General features: G+C 36.9%; 1 protein-coding gene and 1 pseudogene across 7 annotated transcripts in view; one reads left to right on the top strand and one right to left on the bottom strand.

Moving 5' to 3' along the window:
- LOC138805949 (nonsense-mediated mRNA decay factor SMG5 pseudogene) overlaps positions 1 to 24,880 on the bottom strand; it is a 103,578-nt pseudogene extending 78,698 nt beyond the window's left edge.
- The window catches only part of Sybu (syntabulin), a 100,560-nt gene that overhangs the window by 4,589 nt on the left and 69,152 nt on the right, over positions 1 to 26,819 (top strand). For 5 of the 7 annotated variants that reach the window (XM_069991278.1, XM_069991275.1, XM_069991274.1 and 2 more), the window contains exon 1: positions 24,975 to 25,107. The exons of the other annotated variants lie outside the window; for them this stretch is intronic. The gene's annotated coding sequence lies outside the window, so the exon portion shown is untranslated. Of the gene's footprint in view, positions 1 to 24,974; positions 25,108 to 26,819 lie in introns of those variants that run through there. 7 annotated transcript variants of the gene reach the window in all.

Genomic DNA, 26,819 nt, shown 5'->3' with positions numbered 1-26,819 from the left:
TTGCTCCCAGTTAGAAATGTTTCTTGAGGTTGGACAAGAGTTTCAATTCTAATGGCTAGTGTATTCTCTCCTTCTTTTGTAGTGAAGTGGCAATAATATGGGGTCCAGACAAACTTGAAGGAAATGTTCCAGAAGAGAGGTTTTTTCAAGACTAAAACAAATAATTTGCATAAACTTTTACATGTAAATATATTTACTATTAGCATATCTCTAAAAAAAACTTTTACAGCAAGTATTTAAGCCATCATTTAAGCCTACTACATCGGCAGGTAGTAAAATTACGTTTGATACAATAAGTTTACTTTTCTCCATGTGGTTAATATTTATTATCTTAACGTTTTCATTTTTTAACTAAAACATTCAAAATGGACATTTATTATTAGAGATGCCCATTCTTAGCACTGAAGTTTTCTAGAAAAGCCATCAATCAACTGAAACTAAACTCAAAAATAACAATATTGATCATTTTCAATAAAGGAAGTATGACAATAGAATGGGGAGAAAGGCAGTATTAAGTATATAACATCTATCATTCCTATAGCTGCATTGTGACATCCAGCTAAGGAATTAAAAAATGAACAGTTAACTAGATCCAATGATTCTGAAAATATTGCCAATGATTCTGAAAATATTGCATTTACTGGAAATACCTAGACATTATTCTCATTAGTAAAAGCAAAAAACTATCTGATTTTCCTTACAGAAATAATAATGATGTTATGCATAAGATGAAGTGATTAAAATATTGTCATGACTATTATTTATGACCTTACAAGTCATATATATGTAAATTTCTATAGAGATTTGTACAGTAGATATGAAATGATGGTTTAACTACTTGGTCTAAAAGATTTTTTCAGGTCTTGACCTACATACTCTATTATCCAATTATCACATGTAATGAGAGAAAAAACAAATTTCAGTTATGCAAACACTGGAGGAAGGGATAAAATTACACATAAATTTGTACATTATTTAGAATAAATAATTCTCAAAGTAGAATTATTTTTAAAACTTCAGTTTAGATAATAATCCCCTGCTTTATATCTTTAGTATAATAAGAATAGCTGTAAGCATGACTTGAAATTTTACCTCCCCATATTTTAAAATACAGCATGCTAACACATACATTATTGCACTGTTATTTATTTATATTTATGGTTTTAACTTTTTCATAGCATTTCTTATCCTATTATCCTATGCTTTGATCTATAGTTCACTGCCCTAAGGAATGTGTTTTTCTTTTTTAATACTAATAGTTTTTATGTACACCAATGAAATTTTTGCATACCAGGGACAAGAATAACATAATAAAAATTCATTAATGGACTTTCACAAGAAATGGAAAAAATTGCAGTCTGTAATGAGTCTTCTAAATGCGATCAGTGATGCTAACATGGCCATAAATTTCTTGCTGTTTAAATTCACACATACATCCTATGACTTGTTTTATTAGCACACAAGGGAGGTCCTGCCTCCTGGGATTTATCCTTCCTTCATCAAAGCTGGAAGCTTTGTCTGAGTCAGTGGTTTCTGAGCAAGCAGAAATGCAAACTGCAATGCTAGCATTAACATTCTCGTTAGAACAAAGCATGGCACCAGAAAACACTACACACCAGTGCAGATTTCCCTGCTTTCCATTCAGAGGCTAGCTATAGCCATCTGGTTCTTCTGTTCATTTAAGTAAGTTTTCAGTCCTTGGCCCCAGATGGATGCCTTTATATAGCTCTTTATATTGGACTGAGCCAGTAAGTTTTGATAACTTCTAATCCCAAATAGGTAAGTTTGCTTGTAATGATGAAGGATAAATGCTTGTTTTGCTGGGAGACGGCATATCAGTGTCAAAGGTTTCTCATACATAAAATAGGTACCTGCCGGTCAGATAACAAGACTTGTGATAGGATGTCTGAAAAATCTGTGGAAAAGCTACTCAGTTACTGGTGAAGAACTCACAAGTTTCTATTGCCAAGAGGAATGGGAAGATTTTTTTTTTGTTTTAGTTTGGTTTTAAGCTTTAAAAAAAAGCTAGATAAAGTAGAAATATACTGTCAAATAGACAAAAAAAGGCACTTTAAAGAGCTATATGTTTTTACCCACCAATTTAGTCATCACTTATTACCTTAAACTCTGCCTCTAATGTATGTTATCACTGTAAAATTACATTAACATACCTTTTATATTTTTCTTTTTCTTTTGTTGGTTTATAGATGTGCATTTTATTGTATGTCAATTATATCCCTAATAAAGCTGTGAAAAAATTGAATTTCCAACTGAGCACAGATGCAAACTTTCTAATTTTCTGTGCTTTCATAATAGTGGAATTTATGTTTTTGAGTACAAATATGCATAGGGTAAATTGGTTGTATTATCTCTGATGAAAACTGTGTTGGGAAATTTATCAGTGAGAAATGAGAAGATGAATAGACGTTCCACCCTCCCCTCCTACCCCTCAAAAAAAGTTTGTCATAAAAGTATTAAGAAAGATGGCTTAAATAAACCGCAATTTGTAAAAATGTTGCTGACTGTCCAAAAAACTAGTTTGGCAGTTGGAACTAATCTGAAGAAAATTTAAAATTTCAACTGATCATTAAACAAAAATTTATAGTGTCTGACTTATGATTCCTGCAAAGAACATGTTGTATATAAAAATGGTCACTAATGTCACCTGAGTAAAAAGCAACTTCCCTTTCATCAAAACATGCAAAACTAAGTTCTATGTTATTCCCCATATTTATCTGTGTTCTGACTGACAAAAGGGGCAGAATGCTACCCTAGCAAAGCAGGCTCCTACCCTTGCCAGACTTAGAGCAGTTGAAAGAGTGATTGAGTTTCAATCATTTCCATTCTGCTTCCTTTTCCAAGTTACATGATCTTACACTGCTAGTGTTGCTCTAGTGTAACTCTGAACTAATGTTCTTAATCTAGAATTATTTTTCATCAAATTGATTTTATTGTGATATTAACTGGTTTGAGGTTGTATACACCCAGTGTTTCTATAGCATATCAGAGTTTACAGCTGTTTTCCTCCTCAGAAAACATCATAGATTACTAGTAAAGGGTCATGTCTGGTCTTAAGTGGAAGTGCTGTGTTATTTATTATTTAGGTATCTCTCATGTAGATTTATAAAATAGTTCCTATGAATGCCATATATGGCATACAATGTGTAGGAGACTCTTACAGGTGAAGATGGATTTAAATATAACTTCTATTTATATGGGCTTCACTGCCTTGGCATTGAGGGTATCAGTTAAATTCTTCTACTCCCACAAAGAGAAAAACTGTTGACTGCTCCAAAGCAATTGTCTCTCTAGTAAGGTTTATATAGTCGCCACAGTTTAAAAGTTACCTCAAGTTATACTGATTCTGTCAGGATTACCTTATTCTATTGTAGCTGTTACACCTGTGCCATGATCAATTCTTCATAACAACTTAGCACCCAAATCTGATCTCATTTGAAGTCACATGAGTGCAGAAACAAAGCAATTGCAGAATAGTACCTTTGCTTTGAGGAGAAACTACGAGCAATATATTCCAAGCCTGGCTTTACTAGTGTTCACTAAAATCACATGGCAGGTCACACACATTGATACTGTCAAAAGTTCTCCTAAGTAATAATGTGATTTAGCCAAGTTTGCAATCCAATTGCCTGAGAAAAATCACCTTGCTTGTAATGGGAAGATGGCTCAGTGGTAGAGTGCTAGCCTTGAGCTGAAGAGCTCAGGTACAGAGCCCAGGCCCAGAGTTCAAGCCCCACGACAGACAGAAAAGAAAAATTATTTTGGTTGTGGGCAGGATGAGGAGGGGAAAAAACTGGGGGAAAGCAAAGGAAGGGAGTGACATTGTCCAAAAAGAAATATACTTACTACCTGACTTACAAAATGGTAATCCTGTACATTATGTTAATAATAACAATTTTTAAAGCAAGAAACATTCTCAGGACTCTGATCTTTGGATCCCCACTCCATGGGGAGTTTATTTCATTGCTTTTCTTTCCTTGCTTTCATTTAACTTTTATTTTTTATTTTTTATTTTTTTTTGGTTGGTCGTGGGGCTTGAACTCTGGGCTTGAGTGCTGTCCCTGGGTTCTTCAGCTCAAGGCTAGTGCTCTACTGCTTAAGCCACAGGACCACTTCCTCCTTTAACTTTTAAATAAATTTGCTTTATCTGCTTAAAAAAAATTCCAACCTGGGCAGGAAAGTGCATGACATGCTTATCTCCAAAAACCAGAAGTGAAGCTGTGGCTCACGTAGTAGAATAGCTAGCCTTCCTTGAGGGACATACACACACACACACACACACACACACACACACACACAAGCGCGCTCGTGCACTTCCTTTAAAAATGTTCTTTCAAACTCAGATTGAAATAGTAGGTACTAAGTGATTTATCTACTTTCAAGACAAATCAGGGATTAGGAATTAACAATAAACCCTCCAATCAAGTTCCAGAACAGGATGATAAAATACAGAGAGATGCAAATACACTTAGCTTTGAGAATGAAAAGAAAGATACTTTATCTAATCATCAGTGTATTTGCAGTCAGCTTTTGAAAAGTAAAATGACTCTTTGCTTTTTCTTAAATAGAAAAGATTTATTCCTGTTCCATATCTAAGTATATCTGTATCTATATATAAGAAACTAGTGTTTAGTTATTCAGAAATGTGTATCACACTTCTGTCTTCTGAGACATCTCAGTCTGTAGCTTAGAAAGTATCCAATCCAATCTCCTCATGTAGAAATCAAAATGGTTAGACAACTCTTACATGTACAGGGTTACTGCAAGAATTCAAGGGATAATGCATATTAAGATTTTGCATGGTGCCTGACACACAGTAGGTCCTTAATCTAAGCAAGGTTTCACTTTCTTCAGCATACTGATTTTAACATGAAAACATCCTGGATTTCTGAGTGTAGTGACTCAAGTAATCCGAGCCAAGTGGGAAGTAGAGATTCAATATGAGGCCAACCCATCACAAAAGCTCGTTAGTCTTTTGAGGAACCTCGAAACTGCTTTCCCAAGTGGTTGAACAAGTTTACACTCCCACCAACATTGCAGTAGGGTTCCCTTTTGGCCACATCCCCTCCAGCATCTGTTGTTTAATAATTAGAGTTCTTGATTATAGCCATTCTAACTGGGGTGACATGGAATCTCAATGTTGTTTTGATTTGCATTTCTTTTATGGTTAGAGAGGTTGAGCATTTCTTCATGTTATTGGCCATTCTTACTTCCTCTTCAGAGAAGTCTCTCTTTAAGTCTTTAGCCCACTTATTTATTGGGCAATTGTTTCTTTTAGGATTTGTTGTTTGGGATTTAATTTTTTTGAGTTCCAAGTATATTTTAGATATGAGACCCTTATCCGTTTATGGGTAGTGACGATCTTCTTCCAATCCGTGGTTTTTCTATTGATCTTGCTAGCTATGTCCTTTGCCATGCAGAAGCTCTGCAGCTTCATGCAATCCCATTTGTCCAACCTTTGTTTGATGTGTTCAGCCTGTGCCAAGGAAACCTAGGGTTTCTCCTATTCCTTCCTATAATGTTTTCAGGGTACCTGCTTTGACTCTGAGGCCCAAAGAAACATAGGTCCCATGGTTTCCCTTATTTGCAATAACTAGTGTATGTCTGGGACAAGCAGAAAAGGTCAAAAGCTATGTACATATGACCAGATAAGATGATGTTAAGTGAAGTGAACAACAAGATAGGGACACAAGTGGTTTTTTTTCTTTCTTGCTATTGTTTCTAATGTATTTATTATGTACCATGTGATTTTTTTTTGTTGCTTTGTATGTTCCTCCCCCACAGTATAACCCCTATTTTCACTGTATTCAATGTCGGTGCCCTGCATCTTGTATGTACACTTCTCTAATTTGGGGAGGGGAAGGGAAAAAAACAAAATGCTTAAATAGGGATATAGGTTGACTCATTGTAACAATGAGATGCACAAGACATTATGTTGAAAAACGAACTTTACAATTTAGGCTGGGGTGGGGAGTATAGTTGTGGATCCCCTAAGGGATGGTAGGGGAAAAACAAAGGAGGAGGTAGCAATGCTTGTTAGGAAATGTAATCATTACTTTGCTCATGTAACTGTAACCCCTCTGTACAGTAATTTTACAATAAAAATGTATTAAAAAAGAAAAAAAGCTCTTGAGACTCCATCTCAATCAGTGGCTGGAAGCTGTGATCACACCTGCCATCCCAGCTAAGGAAGTACAATGGCTTGTCGCAGTAGCCTGCACCTGCCCTCCAATGACAAAGGGAAGCACAAATAGGAGGATCACATTTCAGGCCGATCTGAGCATAAAAGCAAAGCTATAACCAACACAAAATAACTAACACCCAAAAAAGACAGGAGGAGTGGCTCAATTGGTAAAGTGCCTGCATAGCAAGTGAAAGTCCTGGAGTATGAATTCCAGTATCACCAAAACTATTAGGTCTCAATTTATACTTTTGTTCTTTTTTAAGAGGATTAAGTCAAAGCTTTGCCTGGAACGTAATCTGTACTCTTCCCCATTCATTTTAAAATAATCAAGGCATCTGAAGTGATTGAAAATCAGCTGAAACATATGGCTTATTTTTATTTAGGAAAAAAAAGTTTAAAAAGGTAAAGAGCAACAGCAACCTTTGTCTTTATTTTGGTAATTGGCAAACGTGCTGGATATAGCAATCCATATCATCTGAGTGTTCTCATTTTTTAATTGAATAGTGTCTAGGGATTCCTTTACATGTATTATTTTTAAGCTGTCTTGAATTCTTAGTCCTACTCTGTGACCATTGTCACCTATTAAGACAAAATCATGAAAGAATTTGTGAACTGATAGCATATGCATGTAACACTTGCATCTGTCCAAGCATATGCACACTTGAAGCTCTCCTTCCCTGAAACTCTCACAAAGGAGGACAGAGTTTCTCCATAACATATCCTCTAAAATCTTAGCCCATTCAAATGTTTTTAAACAGTTGGCTACCAAAACAATCCAATAAATGCCAAACTGACACTATCTTAATTGTACAGAAAAGCTCATTACTTCCCAAGTGCTATGTCCACAGCTCAACATAATAAATAAACAATAAAGTTGGCCTGGTGCCCATGGCTCATGCCTATCATCCTAGATATTTAGGAGGCTGAGCTCCAGAGGATCATGGTTCAAGGTCAGCTTGGGCAGAAACATTCATGAGATTCCATCTCAAAAAAATTACTTGCCAAGCCGGGCACCAGTGGCTCATACCTGTAATCCTAGCTACTCAAGAGGCTGAGATCTGAGGATCATGGTTCAAAGCCAGCCCAGGCAGGAAAGTCTGTAAGAGTCTTATCTCCAAAAACCACTAGAAAACCAGAAGTGGCACTGTGGCTCAAGCGGTGGAGCACTTGCCTTGAGCTGAAGAGCTGAGGGATAGCGCTCAAGCCCTGAATTCAAGCCCCATGAACCACTGAGTTCAAACCTTTGTACTGACAAAAATATGCATCACAATATATTTAAACAATTTCTAAATTCAATTATTCTAGTGAATGTTTTCTTACAGTAACAAGTGGAAGAGGTTACTTCTACATTTTTATCTCTTAACTTTTTAATATTTTGTTCGTTACTGAAACTTTATGAAAAATGCAATCTAGTAATACAGCAAAGGAGCTTTGCATTTCTATTTTGAAATCATAGCATTCACATTAGTACCCTTTCATTTTGATTTCATAATGAATTTTTCCAAAAGATTTATACTAATAACCCATTTTTAATTGAAATAGAGGAGCAGCATGATATCCTCACTTTTATGATTAAATATTTATGAAGCATCAAGAGCATTTCAGTGTCTATTACTTAACTCATAAACCTTAGACAGCTATGTGTGGTTGCAAAAACTCTAAATTCAACTTCAATAAGTAAATGAACAAAGTGATATGACCTCTCTCAATAAGTAAATGAACAAAGTGATAATTTAGTTTTGTGTTTCTTGAAAAAGCACACATTTATGAAACACACAAAACAAAACTAATTTGAAACATCTCAAATGCTGTAAATTACTCAAATTATTTTAGGGTGATGTTGTAGAAGCCTAATTCATGGACCAAGAATTGAATCTGAGTGGAAGACAGAGCCCACTGTGGCATTACTGTAAGAACTCAAGAAAGACCTTGTGTCATCTTGCTGGAAGACACTCTGTGAGGTTCAAGCTGAGTCTACTTCTCAGAGGAAACATCTGAGAGAATGTGCTTGTGAATATATCCCCCCATCTCTAGTGGTATGTATGAATAATGAATAAGAAGCTTATGAAATATGCACTCAAATAGCCTGCTCCTTGAAAAAAACTATGCCACACCCATGATTAGGGGGAAAGCTGCTGAAATAAATTTGTCTCAAATTTAATGACTTTACAACAAAATGTAATGTTCTGCATTCAGATTTGGTTTACTATATCTAACAAGACTCATGTCAGGAGAGGAAAACTAACAGTTATGAGAGATAAATTTTGGAAGAGATATAATCCTTCTTCATGCCTTCATTCAGTAGTATCCACAAGAACAAAAAAGAAATTACACAATAGTCTCATAAAATATTATTACAGGAAATATTATACCGTAATAATAGTCAAGAGGCATTTAGAAATTGAGGTTGTACATATGAACATATTTTACACTCACATTTTTTTACGTTTTGCTAGAAATTTTATAAACACGAAAATCCTGATTTTTAATTTTTTTTCTTTAGAATAGAATTTAAACTACTTAATATTCCATCTTGACCTTTATATTGTTATATTGATGCACATATATATCAACTAATAATAAGAATAATAAAACAGAATCTAATTTTAACATCATGAAAATGAATAATGATAATTCTGTTACTATTACTAACCTCTTATTTCTTTGGGCTAATGCTCCATATATTTAACTGAAAACAAATGTGAATTGTGATGATGAACGTCCACCAATTAATTGACAGGTTAAATCTCCTTTGGCTGCACATACACAGACTGATTTCATAGTTTACCATGTCCCCAGGATCCAAGCCAATCTTATGTGTACAAGGACAGTTATAATTAAGGAATAGGTTCACAAATAAATGTACATATGGAAACTCTAAAATCAATAAGTAAATTCTTGGTATTATTATTAGCCTCTGGGTGTTTTCATTTTCCTTCGACAATTAGTGGAAGAAAAGCGAAGAGGAAAGAATCATCCCAAAGCACTTTTTTGTTGGCATTAATCGGTACATATTTCTCTTATTTATATTCCAGACATAAAACATGCTGTTTACATAAAACCGACAGAGAGCTAAATCTGATATGACAATAAGATGTCTCCCCGTTCAGGTTCAATACATTGATATATTTGTAGTAAGCTACTTAAATCCACTGTATTCAATCTTATTTTATAGTTGCTTATGACAGAACAAATATGTTCAACCTTATAGATCAGTTGTTTTTATAGAGTAATTAGACAAGTCAGACAAATGCACTTGCTTTCCCAGGGCCTGCAAATATTTTGCTCTCTTTCTAGTACCTTTTCTTTCACAAGCACTTTAAGTATTTGACATGTGGGTGAATTTCACTCCATTTGTTCTTCAATTTTGATGTAATTGAATTAAATATATACTAATTATTTTATAAAGTAAATGTAATAGAAATTAAGAAAATATTCAAGTTAATAAATAATTGAGATTGGGTTACCAGCGCAATCTTTTCCCCTACAATTCTTTTGAAGAATTATACAAAAAATAAAATATTTACCATTCTGTGTTGCCCTGGCAGAGTCTGAACTGCACTCACCTTGAGACCTTCTAAAATACCTTCATCCTTACCAGCAATAATCTGAAAGCATAGGATACTGTTTTACTAATTTTAAATAATAACATGAAAAATATGATTATTCCATTTATATTTCCTGTTGGAAAATCATGGGATGATGTCTTCTTCCTACTATTCTCCTAGTATGTGTACATACTTAAATGGTAGAATTACATTATATATATTTTTACAGTATTTTGTTTTGGTTTATTGGCGGTACTTTGGCTTGAACTCAGAACCTCACTCAGCTTTATACCTCCAGCACTGCTTTTTTGTTGCTTATTTTGGAATTGAGTCTCACATACTTTTCTGCCAGGGGCTGACTTTGAACCACAGTCCTCCAGATCTCAGAATCCTGGAAGCTAGGATTGTAGGCACTAGCCACAGCACCTCATTTGTTTAAAGTCTTAAAGAAAGCACTTGATGAAAAATCAAAATAATAGTAAAAATAAAATAGTTAAGATGTGTTAGAGAAAATTCTTTAAATTAGCCATTTAGTTGACCATTTAGCAATAGTCCTCATAGCATACCAGTATTCCTTTTGTGCCAGATGAAATTGCTGGCATGTAACGAGAGCCTTGTTCTAAAAATATTTGAATCTTTAAACACTAGAAGTGCACATAATTCATTGAGCTGTGAAAACCAAGGAGACAGCAGATCCACACTACCCATCTACTTTTACCACCAGGCCAAGCCTGGAAAAACTATCTGTCGGTCTGTTAACTTGAATAAAACCCTATCTGTCTCTCTCTCAACTTGAATAGCTGTTTAATTAAACTTTCTCTCTCTCCCAACTTGAATAGCTGAATTTTATTAATCTAAATGAGAACATGACAAGATTCCGCAATTTTGCCAAAGAGTCCATTAGCCTCCTTGAATTAAGAGAGCTGTATAGTGTTGGACCAACTCTCACTAGAGTTGCCCAGAGAGCAGAATGAACTTGAGCCTTGGCATTAAAAATGTATGGATATAAATGCCATTGCTTTCAACAAGTTATGTGAACATTTTGCGTTTCAAGTACCTTAACTATCAGATGTAGGTCATAATATCCACCTCAAGCAAGTGTTAAAATTAAATGAGAGAACATTCATTTAGCAATAAAATGGTAGCTATTATCAGTGCTTAGAATAATGACTTCAAGGTGCATTTTTTAAACAGATAATCCAAAAATAATAGAGAACAGTAGTTTTATATATTGTATCGGAGCCATCCATCTGGCCCTTCTCATTTACCATGTTTCTTCTCATATTAAACTTGTCTGTTTGTGTAGTCATTTCAAAATAAGCTTATAAACTAAAAATCTGAAATATGCTTGTAATACTTATAACTTATTAATCTTACCATTCTTTCATTTGTGCGTGTGTGTTTGTGTGTGTGTGTGTGTGCACGCGCACGCATGCGCACGTGCATGTGTGTGTGCATGTCAGTACTAGACTTGAACTCAGGGTTTCTCACTTTTTCAACTTGCCTTCCCCATGTGAGGCTACCACTTTATCCACATCTCCAACTCACATTACTATTCATAAATTTTCCAAATTTTATACATGACAAAAATAGATTTTGCTAAAATGCTTACTTGTATGTGTTTTAAGAGACAAGGAGAAATAAAAAATTTGTTGAGGGCTTTTCTTCACCATAGCATTTTATACAAAGAGAGGGGCCTTAGGACCTATTTAAGATACACATTACCACATTTTTGTGGCATTACTGAAAGGTACCAAATTGATGGCAGTGACATTTCAGTAACCTTCTTTATGTGGGGATCACAGGTCAGTACAAAAAACAATTTCAGTAACACCCTTGAACTGTGTCCAAGGGGTTCAGGCTGCTGTATCTTCCTATTCTCTGTTGTAATAAATGATTTTGTATGAAAGCTGACATTCTCTTTATGGTACAGCAATTCCCGGTAAAAATGAGGTAGGGTATTAACCTGGAAATCAGAGAATGAGCTAAAATAAGATCATTGAAAATGAGAAGGCAGGACACAAAAGAAATCCATGAAGGAATACAATCCACTTTCCAAAGGCTGTGAACTCTTCGAAAAAGAAGATATTGTTAATAATATTAATGGGTTTGTGCTCCAATATTAGAGCTCAAGTGATACTTTGAATATATAATTTTTGGACATTGAATAGAGTAATTCTTTTCAATTGAGGATAATCTTGTCTCCTAGAAACATTGGATAATGTCTGGAGACATTTTTGACTTGTCATGACATAACAGAGGTCAGGGAAGGTGAATGTCAATGGCTTCATGTAGGTGGAAACTGGAGATGCTACTGAATGCCCCACAGTGCTAAGCACAGCCTCCCCACACACACACAAATTACCTAGCTCAAGATGCTAATCATGCTGAGATTCAGAAACCCAAGAATAAAGCCAGGAACTTTCCCAGAATATGTTGTGTTATTGGATTTTTTCCATTGCTAACCCAAGTCCCTATTGGTGCAATTGCACGCTCTACTTAGGAAAAGGCTCCTTGGCATTGAACTTCCTTTCTGAAGCAGCAGCTTCTCGGAGCTTCCATGTACAGAATGTACCATCGACATTCAGTTTCTAATGGAGGGTTAACATGTGCTTTGGAAACTTAACAAGAAATGTGCAAGCTCTCTGTGAAGAGAATTGGTGGAACACAGAAACTGAACAGCAGGCTTGTAGTTTTTCCTCTACCAAAATGGCCTTAGTAGATTCAAAAATGAGAAGTGTGAATCAAATTGCTTTATATTTTAAGTAGAAGCATTTGGGAAGCATTGGGAGAATGCCTCCAGGATATGAAAACTTCACGGTTACAGGATGACTTACTTAGAAATGTGATGAAGTGTGAAGAAATTTCACTAGCAGGAGGAATCATTTAAATTTCTGAAAAGCAGGAATAGTTTCATAGAACCACATGGTTACAGATGAGCTTCCATAGACATTGTGGCCTTTGTCTAACCCACTAACTTTTCTTAAGTAATTAATAATCCAGAAGAGCTTGACTACAATTAATTTACATTAATTAACTGCTTTGCAGAAGAAAAAAGAATGTGTTACCTTTAGTCTAATTTGTCTCTTCTAACTCTGACCAAACCATGAAACATAAAATTTAAAAGAAGGAAATGTGTCTTAACTACTTCATCTTAAAGAAATTCAAACTTTGGATCTTGGCAAAAGCTATTAGAGAAGTTTCTCCAAGTGAATCCCACTCAGTCCATCTGAGTAATTCTAATGTATAATCCTTGCCACCCAGTGGAGAATCACTAAACATGAGCTCAATGTGCACTTGAAATTCTCTGAGTTGAATCCTGGATGTTGAAGAGCAACCCCCTCCAAAAAAAAAAAAAAAAACCATCACTTAATCATTTTTAAATTAATTATGTGTTTAAAATACTATTTTCTTGGTGCTAGTCCTGGGGCTTGAACTCAGGGCTTGGCTGCTGTCCCTGAGCATTTTTGCTCAAGGCTAGCACTCTGCCACCTGAGCCACAGCTTCACTTCTGGCTTTTTGGTGGTTTATTGGAGATCAGAGTCTCATGGACTTTCCTGCCCAATCTGGCTTAGATTCACAATCCTCAGACCTCAGCTTCCTGAGTAGCTAAGATTACAGGTGTGAGGCACCAGCACCTGGCTAACATGGTAAAATTTTGAATGTTTTAAATTAAATAAAATTCACTGTTCATTTGTTCCCTTTGTTTTTTAATCAATGTTTGCACTTTAAAAATGTGGAAGTGTATGTATAGCTCATTGGGTTGCACTGCCCTGGACTAGTGAAGGTTTAAATGAAGTAATCGCTTTCATGGTCAAGAAAATGTTTAAGAAATGACATGGTGAAAAAAAAAATTCTCAGACTTGGTTTCCTAGTCACTTTACTGTGGAGCATCAATTTCTCAGTGTTAAAGCCTGGTTGCCCCATTCCTGCCCGATAGGAACCTTTTGATTCCTCTACAGGTTCTTCTAAATGTAAACCACTCCTACCGGCACTGTACATTTTGTCTTTCTCAGGTCATATTGTCTGTCCCTTGGGTTGGAAGACCTCATGGGCTCATCCCCATCACCTTTCTGAAAATCTGTCTTGAAATAGTTCTCCTTCATAATGGCTTTCCCCAATTGCAAGAGGCCTCTTTCTCTTCAAACTTCAGCATTGAACCTCCTTTTCTCCTACCTCCAGGATGACAGATGTTACATTTCCTCACAAAAGAGAAAGGCTTCTTGGTTAAATAAATCAGCTAAAGAAGAAAATGTAGTTAAATCATTGTCTTTCGTGAAGGATTGCTTAGGGCCCGTGATAGCTTAAATCTAGAGTGAGAACTTTAAAGAGTTGTATAATATGCACCATTTCCTAACTCATTTTGTCTTCATTGTCTTGACAATGAAGCACATTGAGTGACTTGGCATAAGAGTTCCTTTCAGCAGGTAAAAATGTGAGTCTATCTACATCATTGAAAAAGTCATCAATGACCACTTCTAATGACCACTATATTTATTGAGCAACAGTACCTTTCCATCCCTGATTTAAAAACAAAAACCAAAACTTAAGGGTCTTAATCATACAATTGTTCTATGTGGGTAAAATTACTTTATTAAATATTACTTTATTAAAATTACTTTATTAAGTATTAAATTATTTGGATTTAAGATAAGCCAAGCAGTAAATGCAAAAGGTTCTAAGATTTTTTTCAGTGCTAACATGACTCATGGAGCCTTGTACATGCTAGGCAACCACTCTATTACTGAGCTACATCACCAGCTAACCACTGTAATTCTTCCCTTGGGTGTGCTTATAATCCCAGCTACTTGAGAGGCTGAGAGAGGATGGTGAGTTTGAGCTGAATCTGGGCAAGATAGTATTATCTCCTCATCTCAAAAACTGAAAAACAGTTTCAGAGATTGGAGTGGAGATGTCTTTTTCAATTTCCACGTCGTGTCTCAATTGTTTAGAATGTTACTAGCTATGACCACATTTAAAACATTAGTTTTGACATACATTTCTAACATACATCTCTCGATAACTTATATTGAATCGTCCCTTTTGGTCTTTGTGAATTAAAAACCACAGTGGAGTTTGCAGAAGCAGGCTTAACAATCGCAAAGAAAACAGATGGAATGAATTTTTACATAATAAAAATAGGACAGGCAAAGCCTATCTTCAAATCTTTCCTTTGTTAGTATTTCAGCTTCAAAAACTATGATTGGTACAAAAAAATCCCAAGTCCAAGTCCAAATAGAGTCTGGAGTTGCCTGAGGATGCTAGCCAGCCGAAAATTTATTGTACACTTTCTACTCATCAGTGAGCTATTAGATCTATGAAGTTCAAGACCAGCTTTGACGATGGTTATGAAGACCCTATCTCAAAAGCAAGTGAGGCCTGAGAGTCTATACTTACAATCCCATATACATAGAAGTCTATGGTAGAAGGATCTTAGCAAAGGCTTAGATTCTATCTGAAAAATATTAGAAGCAAATGAATGGAGGTATGATTCAAAAGGTATATTACTTGTCTAGAAAGCATGAGGCCCTGCAGTCAGTCCCCAATACAGGGGAAAAAATTAGAATTGCTCTCTCCAATGGCATATTTCAGAGTGACAGAGAGACTGGCTATTGGCCACATCCCTTCATGAAAAGTGCTGTAGTACCCTCCAGAGGATTAAGAAAGGGCTACACCTGGTACATTTAATGGTCTACTGTAAAGGCAGCATCTTCCAGTAGGATCAGACAAAAAGAATCAAGCCTTTAATCCTAGCTACATAGTAGAATCGAGGACTCAGTCCATGGTCAGCCAAAACACAAAACATGAGGCTGCATCTTACTCAGTGCCTTGGCATGGTGATGCACTCCTCCCATCCCAAGCTACAGACGAATCACAATGGCTGACACAGTGTTGTACGTCTGTCATCCCAGAAACAAAGGAAAGCATGAATAAGAGCATTACAGTCCAGAGTGGCTGAGGTATAAAGCAAAACCCTATCTAGAAAATAAGGAACATAAGAAGGAGCTGGCAGAGTGGCTTAAGTGGTAGAAAACCTACTTAGCAAGTATAAGGCCCTGAGTGCAAACCCTAGTACCACCCAAAAAAAAAAAAAAAGGAAAGCATTCTCCATGTGTACCAAAGCTTTTCAAATCTGTGCATGACATTTGTAGGGTCTATATAAAGATTCATCTCAGTGTTTAAATTCATGGGTTATAAACATATAATCAGCAAATAAACAAGACTTTAAAAGATACAGAGATATTAATGTTTATTAATCCCTCTGAAGAGCTGCTACAATGAAATCATGTGCATGCCTTCCCAGTTGGCAAGAGAATGGAATTGCTCAAAGGCTTCAGATTGAAAAGCCTCACACAGCTCTCTAGGCATGAAGTTTGGCAGTGGTGCTGAAAAAATACAAAGACAAATTCCCAAATATTTATCATATGATTTGTATTCTGCAGCCATTCCCAGTTTCAATGGCAACAGTGGAAAGGATGAAGTCAGATTACAGGAATAGAATTGCTTGAGCAAGGACATACATATTGAATACACATTTCCAAGGAAGGCCAGAGCTGCAGATCTGCTGTCAGCCTTCCTTACTAATGCTTACTACAACAAACAAGTTTCCTTTAGGCAAAACCCCACCAGAAAACCCTGGCTTTGAAGGAAATATTCCTCCTGGTTTAAGCAAAATAGAATTTTATGCTGAAACCTCCACTGCAAATTCTTTCTCACCATATTTTTTTAGAGAAGTGACCATATAGTACACAGTGATAGCAGAACTGCAATAGAAATGAGCCTATTTCATACCATTAGGGAATTGTTTGTCTACTTAGTTTTTTTAATATTTATAGAAACACACTCTGAACAACAAATTCAAAGAATTCAGCTAAGGAGGAAAACAAGATGTGTAATTTTTCACTTGATCACATTCATAACAAAAAATAATTATTTTTCTGGATTAGTAAATGGGGTTCCTTTGTTTTGCTTTTATGTGTACTTATTCTTGGTTTATGCTATAATTTAGAGCTGGAAATAGTGATATCTCTATATTAATATTAAATAGCTCATGTATTTTTAAATATTTTATTTTTAAAATAGCCATAAGGATGAAAGTATGGCTCAGTGTTTGGTGAGGTTCATTATTTACCCTTTTACTCTATGCCCCTACTACAGTTCAAACATTGCTTAAGCCACTGTGAAAAGGAACAAAATCAAATAAGAAATCACCTATTTCCATAATCAAGGCAAACTATTTCAAGTCTCCCCATATTTACTGGACTTCTTGGTAAATAACAAGGGTTCCATTTACATCAGTTGAGTCAATAAAATCACTTATTTACAGAGCCTGGAAATGAAGGGAAGAGATTTGAATAGCCGAAGTATAATAAGACAATTCTTAGGTGAACATCAGGGAAATTATTGTTTGCTTCATCCCACACAAAATCGAAGATACTTAATTCTGTATCAGTTCCCCATCCTCCACAATTTGGTCTCCAAAGCATTGTCTCCTGCAAGAACCCTATCATTTCATCCCTTTGGGCTTTAGGGCTTTGGTTTTTTTTCAAATAGGGTCTCACACTTTTGCCAAGTGTCAGCCTCAGACAATCACCTTCCTATCTGTCTTCCTCAAGAATGCCACCTTGCCTAGCCATATTGCACACATCACCATCTTCCCATAAAGATATGTCTGAATTTAAAATGCTGAGAAGAGAACCAATGACATTAGGGCAGATAGGAAAAATAGTAACTTATGTGTAAAATTTCCAGGTATTTACTATGGGAACTGCACACACATTGAACTTAAATACCCCACATTTATATACTTAGTATCTAGTATCTCAAGCATAAAAAGAAAAGTTGTTTTCACTGTATTTGATGTTGGTATAATTTGTGGAGGGGAAGGGAAAAAATGTTTATATATGGATACAGGTGAACCCATTGCAACAATGAGATGTCCAAGACGTTATGTTGAAAAATGAACTTTACAACTTTGGCATGGAGTGGGGGGCGGGGAGGGGGAGATGGGAAGGGATGGGAAGGGGAAACAAGGGAGGAGGCAGCAATGCTTGATAAGAAATATACTTATTACCTTCCTCATGTAACCCCTCTATACAGTATTTTCACAATAAAAATAAAATAAAATAAAATAAGAAAAAGGCCAATCTCAAAGTATTTTTAAAGCAGGTTTATAGTACGAGGTTTGCCAGCATTCTCCTGCTTGAATAATAATTTATTGTTCCAAGTTTCAAAATAGAGCTACTTAAATCATACATACATTTGAAAATGCTGCATTATCCCAAGTTTATTTAAACAATAAACATACGGCAATGTTACTCTCCAAGTAAAATACAAATTTCAGTTTCTTTTTGGAAAAAAATCCTTATCTGGAATTTTTTTAATACTAACAGTCTAAAATATGTGTCAGGATAAAACAGAAGGAAAAACTGTAATAAGGAATCATGGGAATAGTTTTTCAAACAGTATTCTTTGAATTCTCTCTCAAGAGAAATGAATCTATTAAAGATAATGAAGCTAAAATTAATATTTTATAAAAGAGAAGATAAAATAAATATATGTAGTTTCTATGTCAAAAGCTTTTCAAGTTATATCAAGCTGGAGATCATTATGTCATTTGGTCACTTCAAAATTATTTTGAATTGTTGTCCAACACATATTATAGACACAAAGTCATACACAGCTTTTCTCATATCTTTAATATGACTTTACCCTTCTGTCACAGTACACCCATGTAGTTCCAGAAGAAAGTGTTTGTAAAGCCAGAATTCATTCTCTCTTCACCTTTATTTTTGTATGTTTTAATTTTTTTAATTTTTTATTTTGCCAGTCCTGGCACTTGAACTCAGGGCCTGGGCACTATCCTTGAGCTTCTTTTGTTCTACCACTTAAGCCACAGCACCCCTTCTGGCTTTTTCTGTTTATGTGGTACTAAGGAATCGAACCCAGGGGTTCAAGCATACTAGGCAAGCACTCTACCACTAAGCCACATTCCCACCCCCACATTCTCTCTTACCTTATCCTCAATATAGGAGTAAATTCTCTGACTCTAAGGAAACCTAATTTAAAGAGTCTGGAATTGAAGGGAAGAGAGTTACAGATAGCCAAAGTATAACTCTGAAAGGAAAAAGGGACTGGACACTTAGTGGTGGTAAAGACTGAAACCTGGAAGGAATGTTGTAAGAAGAAAGAACATTTGTAAAGCTTAAAGAGGACTTAAGGCATAGCAGAGCAGGGTGTGTGTGTGTGGGGGGGGTGTTTTTTGTCCATGCATGTTTATGAACTTTACCTTGAGGTTAGTTAGTAAAGAGTATTGGAAGATTTCAGGACTGGCTGGAGAAGGTAGAATAGGGAGAAGGCTGTGATCAGATCTGAACTTTAAAAGAGGCGGTTCTGCCTACAGTTTAAAAACCGGAGTAAACAGACAAGGCTGGAGGCCAAATTAGAAATCCAAGCAGGAAGAAGTAGTAAAGAAATGAGCATATTCTAAAGATAATTAGGAGGTAGGATAGATTCTTAGGTTCCAATCCAGATATCACCTTCCTGAGAAGCTAGGATTACAGGCAGGAGCCACAGACTCCAGCATTCTTCCAAGTGCTATATGTGCATCCATTCACCTCATCAGTACTGACAAAATGTTAGGTACTGTGGTAGGTAGTAAAATTACTCAACTTTATAGGTAAGGAATTTTTTTATAAATTGGTAATTTCCCTTAAAATACAGAAAATTAAGCCGGCGCCAGTGGCTCATGCCTGTAATGCTAGCTACTAACGAGGCTGAGATCTGAGGAATGTGGTTCAAAGCCAGCCCAGGCAGGAAAGTCCATGAGACTCTTATCTCCAATAAATGACCAGAAAATCAGAAGTGGACTGTGGCTCAAGTGGTAGAGCACTAGCCTTGAGCTGAAGAGCTGAGAGACAACGCCCAGAGTTCAATCCCCACGATGGACAAAAACAAAAACAGAAACAGAAAATGATGGGATCCAAAATTGGAGTAAAGAAAGAAACAAAACTTCAGTTCTAAGGGGTAAGGAATAGGAAGTATGGGACAGTGCCACATGAATTTGTAGGCATGGTGACAAGAGTTCTCATATCTTTGGTTTGATCTGTCACCAGGGAGGCACCTGTACTGTGTGAGGAGAGAGGCAGAAGGCTGATGGATTTCAAATGTGAGAGAGTCTTAAATAAACTCTGTGGTAAACAGCAGAGAACACTAACTAGAGAAGGTAGAAAATAATTTGGGGCCAGCACTGTAACAAATGAGCAGCAGGACCATCTGTCAGTGGGCTGTGAGGTTCTTCCTGCAATGAGCCTCAGGTCAGATGAAAGACAGTGTTATTGAGAATCTCCAAAAAAGTCCTTAAAGTCAGCATGCGGGATCCACCACTGACTGAAACACAGAAAACCTTGGAGGCACATGCAACAAGTTGGAAGATGGAGAAGAGCCAGAAAGATAAGGTGGGGGGCGGGGGAGGAGAAAGTAAAGGTGTGGACCCATTTAATTAGCACTTATTAGCACTTTCTTTAGAAGTAGAGTATCATTATACACAATAAATCAAGTAAATGGGGAATGAATTGTTTCCAAAGCTATTTTTAAAACAGAGCTTGGTGAGCAGGGTATAGGAGAATTTTTTGTACTTTCCTTCTTACTTTTTCTATACACCTAAAGCTGCTAAAAAATTTTAGTCTATTTATGTTTTAAGTAACCAGAAATTTGACAAGGCAGAGGCCATTTTAATATCATTTAAAACCCCAGAAGGATTAATCTGCTATTTGGAGGAGGATGCATGTTATTGTCTTGCTCAAATAGAATCATAGCTTATCCTCTTCAGGGTCATTGTAAATTGAGGAGGGGAAGGAAAAAGGAGGGAGGACAAGAAACCTGTGGATGAATTCAATGTCTGTACCAGGACTACAATGGGCCTATTGTGGGTGTTAGACAATTTAATCCACAAAACAATCTCAGCTAGACAGATGGATGGATGGATGGATGGATGGATGGATGGATGGATGGATGGGTGGATGGGTGCATGGGTGCATGGGTGGATGGATAGACCAACATATAATGACACAGCAATGCAGAGATGCTACCTAAAACTTTCCTGAAGGACTCTACAGGAAAGCAGAAGCAAAGCATTTGGGGATCTTAGTCTACTGACAATAGCACCCGCTTCACACCTACCTACATAATAGCTATTCTGCTCATTGGCATCCAGTTAATAGCTTTGTAGCCTTACATTTTGTTTTTTCTTTTCTGAAATAGTGCTAAGAAAGGTTGAATAAAGGCATTATTAAGCCTTGCATAAAAGAATTCTGAAATACCATGATAAGCACTTTGGTACAATTACGATATACTAAAAAATGAATGATAGGAACGAAAAACATTCTGTGGGCTGGGTATCAGCTAGAGGAGGATGGTAAATGAAATGAGAATGAATATTGTGGAGGTACTTAATTTTATTTGTATATCTGAAAATGGAACAATGAGACCTGTTAAGATTAGTTTAGAAGTTGGGAGAAGGATGAGGAGAGTTGATGAATGTACAATGTATGAAAATGTCCCAATAAACCCCCATTTTACAACTTACATGTTATCATTTTTTAAGATCTTTAAAATAAATCATCTCCAATTTTAAAAGCAGAGTTGTGTTATTGGAAACCAAAGTGACTGTACAGTGAAAAGGACAGTTCACTAATGAACCAATAGGTGGCAGTGCAACATGGTGGTCTTAATTTTTTTTAACGGTATTGTTGATTAACCAATACTTATTTAAACACCACATATTTGTGCTTGATGCTGCAAAATAACCTTTTCACCCTTGAAAATTCATTTCAAACCTCGCCCTAGGAACCTCAGGCCCTAATTTATAAACTGGCAAGCCCTCAGGATCTATCACCATGATACCAACACACTGACAAACCATTTCCATTAAGACCTTGAAACACACAAAAGATGTGGCTCAGAATAGGAGCAAAATAAACACTGATATATGATTGGATGAATTAATGAATGATGTCTACACATTTGTATGCCATCTACTATAACTTTTAAAAATTTTACCTGTGGAACGAAAAGTCCTATCAACACCTTTTTCTAATAAGAAATGCACTTTCCTTCTTTATCTGTCATAGGTCATAGGGAGAAGACATAGTTTCCTTTAATGAAATGAAAATGAAAGTCTTTAGAATGAAAACAATCATAAACAAACAGGGGGCATACATTGTGGTTGGAATAGTGTGACCCTGAAGGAGAAGGAATATTTATTAAGCTCTAAACATGTGCCAGACAGAAATATGAGGCTTATCTAATCCTTATAACCATATTATAAGCTAACTACTATTATTAAGCCCATTTTATAGGTGTGAAGATGAAGCTCAGAGATCTTCATTTGCCCAAAGACATTAGCTGGTACAATGAGATCTTTCTTCCTTTTTGGCTAACCTGTCCTTACCACATGCTGAGTCCAGGAGGGGTTAAACAAACTGACTAAGGTAGTACTGTCAGGAAGAAGCAAGAGCAATTTATGTCTAGATCTACCAGCCGAAAGCAGGCTTAGTGTTTAATCTGACTACATTTTCTCATCACAGTTCTCTTCATACAGTTGCGATGCTCATCTCACTTTCCTGCTCTCCTCTGGGTTAGCATTCTCAATAGCTAGACTTCTTAATAGAAAGGAACCATGAGTGCCTTTCTCCTAGTCCCTGAGATGAGGTTGCGTCTTCAGGCCTAGCTATGCTAATTCTCCAATAGAACCTCACTCTGAAACTTCAGAGCTGTTCAATCTCCATCAAGGCCATAGACCCAGGAAGCCCTGCTGGATATTCCAAGCTTCCAGTAACAGCCCCAGGCATCTGTCAACATGATATGATGGCTATCTCTGTCAGAGAACAGACAGAATGAGTTGGCAAACAGGGGACATTTGAGTCTAGCGCAATCATAGAAAGAGCCAGAGGTGATGCCACCAAGAAGCCTCAGATGTCACATGTCAGTTAGAATTTTATTCTCACGTTAACAGTGTTGTTTTGAGGTACAGTAAATAAGCCTGAAAGAAAATACACAAAAATATTAACAGAATGAATATGGAGTCATTGATGTTAGGACAATGAATAATGAATTTTTTTTTATTTTCCAAGATATTGATGATGTGATTTCAGAGCCTTAAAAAAAAAGAGTATTAAAGTTATTTTTAAAGCACTATTTTTTAAGCAAAAGAAGACACATAGATGAAACAACATAAGCCAGATTCCCAAATTTTAGATTTATTTTCCTACATTGTTTTCTATAGAGGAGTAGCCAGGAGCCAGGAGGACACAGCAAACCTGTTTGTTCGTATGTTTTTCAGTGAGAAGTAAGGTTTCACAAATAAAGGAAAATGGTTCACAGAAATGGTCCAGGATGTGAAAATAAAGTGGCAATTAGAACTGTCCTCAGCAGGGTGGGTGAAGGCATCCATAATAATTCAGTGTACATATGTGAAATTGGAACTAGGTAAATTGAAAGGATGTTGGGGTTGGGAGAGATGTGGGAGAGGATGAAAGAGATGACATTGACCCGGATGTATTGTAACCACAGACTGACATGTTCCATTGAACCCCCCCCCACTGTACAACTACTTAAGGATAATAATAACAATAATCATAATTCAAAAATACCTGTTCTTAACAGGAGGATCACAAGTTTAAAGTTAGCCTGTTCCACACAGCAAGACTCTGTCTCTATACCCCACCTCCACACAAACAACAACAATAATGGCTGTCTTCAGTTCTCCAGCTGCAAAAGTCATCTTGCTCTCCCTCTCCTTCCTGCTGCCTCCTTATTCATCATCCTCTTAGCCCCCAGCAACCCAACTGGTCTCCTGGGCTCCTGTAGATGCCATTATAGCACTTGGTCTGTAAGGAGCGTTTTCTCTGCTTCGCTATAATGCTCTGGTTCTTTGAATAGACAATCTCAAAATCACTCTCCCTCCCCCTCCATCTTTAGCAGCAAAATAAAATACAAAACAAAAACAAAACTAAGAGTATTTGCCAAAAACGTGGTTTGAGGACAAGCATAAAATCATGGTCCTGAATACATGATGGAGAGCAGATCATTTTCAAGTCGATCAAATCTAGTTATAGGTCTGCTTTCTGGCAAAATAAGAGTATAAATCTCTTTTCTAAGCCTAGACTGCTATGGATGCTAAAGGAACTCCTGAACATTTTAGCTTTAGGTACTGGCTCTGCTTCTGCTGTATCTAACAAGAGTCCTGGCCTCCTCTCCTCATCTCTCAGGGTAGTTTGCCTGCTGGGTGTAGGCAAATTTCCACTGCCCTTTTCTTACCTCTAGATCTGTCAAGGAAGGAAGAGGCTTCTCAATAAGGCCTAAATTCAAACTTGTGGATTTAGGCCTTCTGTGCCTAACTCATCGATAACTTCCTTTGCCTTTTCCGTAGCTCTGTGAGGCCAACAGATTGTCTAGTCATCCTAAGCATTTTATTAGGTAAATGGCAAGACTCAGTCTTTCCTGCCTAACAGCAAGCCCCACGCTTGCACTGTCCAGAGACCTTAATTAGCAATCATGCTAATCTATCACCCTGACAAAGCTTTACCTATTTGATCCACCTGTGTTCCTATTTCATTTAATACAACCATTGCACCTATGTTTTGGCTAGTTCCTTGCCCTGCGCTCACCAATGGACAAAAGGCCACAAACATCAGATAGCATGCTTTGGGAAACTACCTTCCGTCTGCTTCCCGATCAGACAAGCAGAAAAAGATACCCTCACTATCCTTCAAGGCCCCGAGCCCCAACCTATCTTGCCCACTTGGACTTTTTCTTCATTTCTGCTCTTCACTGAGAAGGGCCTCTGACTAAAAACTCATTTGCAGAGCGGAGATAATTGGCACACTCTGAACCCAATGAATGCTCACGACGCCCTGCCTCAGGTTACCCACTCCTCTTTCTGCCCCAAATACTCTCTGGGCCCTCTCCTCAGGGAGTGATCTTGCATAATCCTACTCATTACCAGTTTTGCAACATCAAAATATCTTAACCACATAGTAACAATAACACACATACAATAAGAGGAGGGATGATCACTCACACATGCTCTTACGTGAAAACAGGCAGCTCTCTCCCTGGTAAGAAAAATATGGGTCTCCACCCCACCACAAAAAAAAAATCCCAGGATGCCCCAGAATGCAGTTTCTTTTCTTCGTGACGTGTTGTAAAGCACGTCAGCTGCTCCCTGTTGCTGTGCAGATCACCCAACATCGGGTCACTGAGAGAGACGGCAGCGCTTGCTCGCACAGCTGATAGGATTAGGAGATGGTGCTTTGTCAGCCCTGACTGAGTCCAAGAAAGCTCCAGCATACGCAGGTGAGATGTGAGGATGGGTGCATGTAGAGGACTAGGATGTGTTTCGGTTGTGTGGTACAAAGACTTCCTCAATGCATTTGTATTGTCTTTTTGTGAAGTTTCCAGTTGTGGGGGTGAAGGGTTGCCAATAAAAATCCTGTCCTTTATTGCTCATCTGGCTTCAGGGATTAGCCACTTTTAGACCTCATAGAAATTTCAGAAGCCTTATATATGATTATATATATATATATATATATATATATATATGTACATATGTGTACATAGAGAGTTCTGAAAATAGAAAGTTTTGGGCATCTAAAAAGGTATGAATCCTAGAATTACCAATTTTGTAAAAAGAATCATATAACTTATCCCACATTTAGGGCATAATTTTATAAAGACATTTCTTTCCTCCAAACCTATAATGATCCCCTGGTTCCCTTGTTTCTTGCAGGGTCTGGATATGTTTGTCAATTATTATCTTTAAGGGCTCAAGCCTTTTAAATAGTTGATAGACTCTATAACCCAGCAAGACACTCATTTTTCAAGAACAGCCAGACAATTAGAATAAAAAGACAGTAGGTATTTAACTAGAGAATTAAAATTATGCATAAAAATATTGTAACGCAGATGAGAGATGAACACATTATACTGTATTGGATTATATCCCTTTGATGATGCAACCCAGATGTTACAAGACATTGCTCTTAATGACATGAGAAACACTTGAATGAAATTAAAAGCAGCAGAGATATTATCATTTGTAAAACTTGCCTTTTAGAACAGCAGAAAAACAGGCTTGGGTTCCAAAAGTACAGAGCTAAGAGACGTCTGAACACTAAACCATCAGCCTTTCCCTCGGCAAGGTTGCTATGGTGACGGCCGAGCTACTGCACAGCCTCTCACAGCCTGCACTTCTGCAGTAAAAGCTTTCACTGAACACATGTTGGATTTTTTTTTTAGGTACACACCCCACCTCCAAAATACAAAGATATTATTGGTATCTGAGCATTTGTTAAACACAAGTTGTATCTGTGTTCTTTATACTGTGCTCACTGGCCTCTGCAGAAATCAGTGCTCATGCAGTCATTCCTCTGATAGTTGTACATTGGTGCCTACTGTATGGCAGGAACGATGCTAGGCCTACTTAAAATCAAGATCATCTCCTGGAGGCATGCACAGGTGTCTTATAAGTAGGGGTGGTTTCTTGGGAGGAGCTGTCTGAAATAAAACTCATTTTTAGGAGTTGAGAAGAAGGGTGGAATGACTGGAAGAAACACTCTAACCAATGGGACAAGCTTGGGCAGCAGTCTAGTCTAGACGGAAAGAATGTGAATCAAACGAGGAGCAGAAGGGTTATAGCTTCAGCCACTTGGCATTTATGTATGGAGGAAGACCAGTGGGAGAGGAAGGAGGAGCTGGGGAGAGGAAGGAGTATTTATAGAGAAGTAGAGAGAGGAAATGAAAATGGACAGGTAAACAGAGCATCCAAATCATTAAAGGCCTTGATGCTACATTAAGGAGGATAGATATTACCCAGAGGACAACAGATTAGTGTTTGAGTGGAGAAATGGGACTTTATTTGGCCTTCCATAAGTCTTGTGGAAAAAAACTAATTGGAAGAAAGAATGAGAGGTAAGATTGGAAGTAGGACCACTTTAGTTAGACCATTATTGAAATAATCTAGGGTGATCACAGTTTGACTTCTAGATGAAGATGATGGAGATGGACAG

Source organism: Dipodomys merriami, unplaced genomic scaffold (assembly GCF_024711535.1).
Source record: "Dipodomys merriami isolate MVZ:Mamm:240054 unplaced genomic scaffold, mDipMer1.0.p SCAF_4, whole genome shotgun sequence".
Taxonomy (NCBI): domain Eukaryota; kingdom Metazoa; phylum Chordata; class Mammalia; order Rodentia; family Heteromyidae; genus Dipodomys; species Dipodomys merriami.
This window is presented reverse-complemented; position numbering and strand designations above follow the sequence as displayed.